This window comes from Lygodium microphyllum, chromosome 27 (genome assembly GCF_053477565.2).
Source record: "Lygodium microphyllum isolate KBCC chromosome 27, Lygodium_microphyllum_v1.1.10, whole genome shotgun sequence".
NCBI classification, from domain to species: Eukaryota; Viridiplantae; Streptophyta; class Polypodiopsida; order Schizaeales; family Lygodiaceae; genus Lygodium; species Lygodium microphyllum.
Genome location: NC_141161.1, coordinates 88,579,217 through 88,584,830, shown reverse-complemented (window position 1 = coordinate 88,584,830; position 5,614 = coordinate 88,579,217).

The window sequence follows — 5,614 nt, the reverse complement described above, 5'->3', positions numbered from 1 at the left end:
AAGGTCGTCCAAGTAATACTTGGTAACTTGGATGCCCTGCAAAACGAATTACCCTAAAGTCCAACAGGCATTCTACATTTGCAACAGTGACATGGACCTTAGTAATGCAGCCTTCCGGCTGTCTCAAACTATCATCCGCCATTCTGAGAATTGTGGAGGTATCTTTCTAGATCGCAAGATCCAACCTTTCCATCAGTTCAGAACTCATAATGTTAACAGATGATCCCTGTCGACAATGGCATAATCTACTAATATCCCATTGACATAGGCTGCAACCCTTAGGCAATACTTCTCAGCATGCTCAAACCAATCATCACCAACTCGCGCAATACCCAAAGGTTCCACGATATACCCAGTATGCAGGATCTTTCTAAATTCCTTGCGTACTCCTGGGGAAAGATTAATAAGCTGTAAAAGGTTCACATCTGACTTGACTTTGCAAAGAGAGCCTGTCAAATCGAATTCATGATAGTTCGGCAGAGTTCGCTTTTCACGCCAAACCATCCCCGCTTTAGGTCGATGAACCGGCTTTATTGCCTCTTTTTAAACTTTCACCTTCTTCCTCGGTGGTTCCTTATCCTTCTTAGCATCGGATTTACTCTCCACGGGCTTCAAAGGTCCCCCTTCCATGGTAGGATCCAGAACTTGCGTTCCTTTGTCGCCTTGTTTAGGGTTTTCGTCGACAGGCTTATCCTTGTTGGCCTCTCTACCCTTTTGACCTCTTGTAAGGACCGCTCGCAGATTAGAGGTTTCAACGTCATGAACATGCACAGCCTCAATCAAACTAACCCCACTACCACTAGGTAGCTCCTCCACTGTAGTCTTGGGTCGTTGGAGTATTTGTTTAGGCCCGTCTTCTCGCTGGGAATCATTTCCTTGTACACGATGATTAACAGACCCTGGTTATTGCAGACTACCTCGTTGGAGGGAACTAATCTTACTCCAGCAAGTGGCTGCTAAATGGCTGGATTTTCCACAGACGTCACACTTGACATTTGGGCAATTTCGTGGATAATGTTGCCCACCACACCATTTGTAGCTAAACCTCGAAGGTGCACCCTCATTTGGGTATCTACTTCCTATCAAATTTTGTTGTTTTTTAAGAAAGTTGACATCAACGGCTATTTGTCGATACTGCTCCGTAATCATGTCGGTATAATGCTTCATCATGTCCTTAACCTCGCCAAGAATATTGGAAGCACTCGACTCATAGCCTTGATCATTACCCTGTCGTTCCATCGGCCTAACAATTCGATTAGGCACTGGTTGTTGAACCACATGCATGGTATTAGGATTAACTGCCTGGCCTTCACCATTTGGAGCCATTTGACTGCCCGTAGGCATCGTCATGCTAGGGGGAGCTAATAATAAAGGCACATTCTACATCATGTTCCCTCTCCCATTAGGATTAGCTATCACTATCCCTTGGCTACCACTGCCATTGGTGGTCGCCATATTATTTCCCACTGCTAGACCTATATTCGAATTGCCTCGAGAGGCATAGGCCGCTTGTAGTCGGGATTCCACTTCTTGTGCTCGTGTAATGGCAGTATCTATATCCCCCAAAGGGACACTACTCAACTACAACTGAATATTAAAGTCCAAACCATGTAGAAAATATTGCAATTGGGCAGCTGTAGGGATAGGAATAGATGTGTCCAACTTATGAAAAACCTATTTTAGTTTCTTCGCATAAGCACGAATATCCTCGTGTGGTTCTTGGTGGGCACATTGAGTACACGCAACCAATATTGCCCACCCCTTTCAGGGGAAAACTCCCTTTGAAAAGCTCCGTAAAATGCATCAATATTCAATATGGTTCCGGCTTCTAAACCATGATACCATATGGCAACTCTTCCTTTGAGAGTCATGTTGAAGAACATAATTAAATGTCCTTTTTCTTGGATGCGACAGTTAAAACATCAGCTTTTGAAACTCCCTGATGTGGAGTTCCGCATCTTCCTCAACTAGCCCATTAAAAATGGGTAGCAGGTAACCTAGAGCCGGCAAATCCATCGTTCTTGCAGGAATTGCAATGGGCTGCGCCATGATGGAATTGGATTTGCACTAGGAATAGGGGATGGTGGGGTTACACCTCCCGCACTTGATGTAAACTGGCTTATGGGAGAAAGGGGAGCACTAGAGCTTCCACCTTCTCCTAACGTACTACTTGTGGCACCAAGACCACTAGCCCCACTCCCTCGTAAGGGTTCAGCACCGCTACGCTTAGGGGAATACCTCTTAAAAATTTCAGCAAGTCGCCTAGCTCTTTCGTCTCTCTCTTGCTTTTGGATTTTGGCTAGACGATGCTTATCGATGAATAACGGGTCAATCTCAGTATCCTTTGGCATAAACTACTAACTGGTCCCTAGACAACCAGGATTCGAGGACCGCCACTTCTAAGCAGCTCCCGGCAGACGCACCATTGATGGGACCTAAAACGGGCTGGCACTGGCTCATGCACTAGCCGGACCTCTATCATGCACTCAACAACCCCACGGCCTCGCGGCTAGGAGCGTGGATGACACATACATCATCTTCCTAAACATCTTGCGTTTGTATCATGTCTCTAGTCCAACTCTAACCCAATTAACACTCCTCAGAGGGAGTCCCTAGCACATTGCCAAATAGCACGAAGTACAAACATGGGAGGTCCTCCCACGGCTGACTGTCACTACCTCACTGCGACTCTCCTACACCTTGGGGATTGGTCCCTCGATGCATCGCTAAAAATATATAACACAATATCGAACACATTTCCACTCAAGGTACCAATTAATCGTATCCACGAATGTACCATTTTCCTCACTTTCTTTCCCCTTAGACCCAACGCCTAGCCTGCAGCTTGGACAACCTTACTCACTCAACGTTGGTCATATCTCTAGAAAGTAATTGCCATGCATCTAGGAGGTATTGTCTGATACTTTTTATCATTTTCTTATGATTTATGCAAATTGTGAATGTCCACGTGCTCAAACAATTAAGAAAATCAGCATTGGTGCACATGTGGAAAACATTTCTTTTAATGATTTTGACTATCTCTCGTATGCGGCGTTGCATGAACCTAGCACCGAGAAACCCTCGTGCTACTAGGTCCTTAATTTTTTAATTATCGATCAACCTAAATGGTATGCATAAAAACCAACAAGCTTTTCATCATTTCATTCAGCATTTAATCACTTTCCATACATTCTACCCCCTCACTCGTTTAGGTTGTGCATCGTGCATAGGTTTAGGGTTCATTTTCATGTCTTTATTGTATAAAAAGCAATAAAAACTCACTAAAAAATAAAGGTAGGGCTGAACTAAGGCTAAACCTCATACTTTAGACCCCCCATACATCTACAAACATGAATCTTATTTTTCCTTAATTTTCGGCACTCAAAATCCATTTTTCCCCTATTTTCCCTATTTTTCTTATATATTTTTAAAATATTAAATGACTAAAAATAAAAAATGAGTTATGGGCTGTGGCCCTTAGGTTCATTTGCAGCAAAAACACAAGTTTAGTTGGTGTGTCTTATTATATTTTCTATTGATATCTCAAAAACACCCAATTTTCCCATATTTCGTGTGTTTTACGGGTTTTACACTATTAATTTCATCCACAACACTTATGATTTTCTGATTTTTTGAGCATAAACAGTCGAAAGACATTGCAAACAACATTATAATGTATAATCATCCCATAGGAACAAGAATTCATGAACCAAATTGCATAAAAACACCATTTCCTTTGTAAAAATGAGATTACTGTTCTTTGCGGGTTGCAGGTTTTTATTTGCCATATCTCGGGATTGATTTCCAGCCACCATTAATGCTCATGATAGTCCACAATCAACAATCTTCCTTCATCTTACACCACGGAGCAATCCGGTCTTCATTGGACAAGCATCCATCATCCATTCTTCTTCTTCTTCTTCACCACATGAATCTGCCTTTAGGGGAGAAAGAGGGAGGAGAGAGAAAGATTGAAATCAGAATTCTTCATAGAGACCACCATTTGACGGGCGAGAGGCAGCGATATGATCAGCAGGGAGAAGGTAGACAAGGCCAATGATCATTTGCATAGGTTGTGTGCAGCAGGCAAGTTGCATCCTCCCATCCCATGGCGTGATTTTCAGCGCCATCTGTTCCTTATGTTTCTTCATCTCTCTCATCCCACGATTCCTCATTTGCATGCCTTTTGGTTGGGGGGGTTAAAATTCCCCCAAAGGGCACCCTCCTTTGGTCCATGTTGTGGCCACCCTTTCAAATCTTGACCATTTCTTGGCCATTTCCCCGTCCGGACTCGGAATTGAGCTCTGAAAAATCCTAGGTGTCCGGCTTGGCATCCCGCATTGGCTGATAACTCGTGTCAACCTGCACGATAGTCTAAAAAATTATGAAAAATCAACAAATGTCGCTCGGGCACCTTTAAAGCACTTTGGCACTTAAAATCGTCCAAGATGGAGCCGCCGCCTTCGACGTTGAATATTTTTCCCTTGATATTCGTAATTTTTAGCTATTTTAAAGCACTTCTCGGCACCAAAATTCCACTCTCACATACCCATAGGAGAAGCCATTGGATAGGGCATCTCGAATAAATTGCCAGATGTGCATATGTTTCACCTGTCCAGTGTGAGAGATTTATTTAGGACTGACTTGACACCATATTGGGTAGACAATATAATCCAAGTGTTGGAGCACAGACTCCCTGAGCGACCTAATGAGAAGGCCTGACTTAGGCGACTCATCCTTAAAATCCAACCCTATCAGTTGATAGTAGGCCAACTTTATAAACTAGGCTCAAACTAGGGCAAGACGGGTTGCTACGTAGATGTGCTTGCAAGCATGAAATGCATGTCATATTGGTAGAGACACAGAACATAATTGTAGGAGGACACGTCAATGGAGATACCATAGCCCGCAAGGTGCTGCAATCTCAACTATGGTGGTCTACCCTTTTTCGCGATGTAGCATGATTTGTAAAACACTGTGATGAGTGCCAACGGACCAAAGTCCCAATTCACAAGAATCATATGGAGCTAACCACTATCATTGCAAGATAACCTTTCGAGAAATGGAAAATTGACTTCATTGGGCCAATTAGCCTTGCGACACAGTATTCACAAGCCAAATACATTATCGTTGCCATGAATTATCTCATGAAGTGGGCCAAAGCATGAGCAACTTGGAAGAATGATGATAGGACCATTGCCAAGTTCTTATGGGAGCAAATGATCTCATGATTTGGCTGTCCCATCGAACTAGTTAGTGACCAAGGCACACACTTCATTAATGAGGTGATCGCTCACCTCCTGTCTACCTTTCCAATCATCCATCGAAAATATTTACCTTACCATCCTTAGGAAAATGGCTAGGCTAAGTGTATCAATAAAATCTTAGTGAATGTCCAAACGAAGGCAGTCTCTACTTCGCGCAGCGATTGGGATAACAAATTAATGTCAGCCTTGTGGGCCTATCGTACAGCCTATAAAATGCCCATAGGACAGACTCCCTTTAAGTTGACCTATGGAATTGAAGCAATTCTGCCCATAGAATTCTTTGTCCCTAGCCTGAGAGTCGCTCTTCAAGAAAGATGGGATGGGAAGAAGGCATGGACATGACGCCT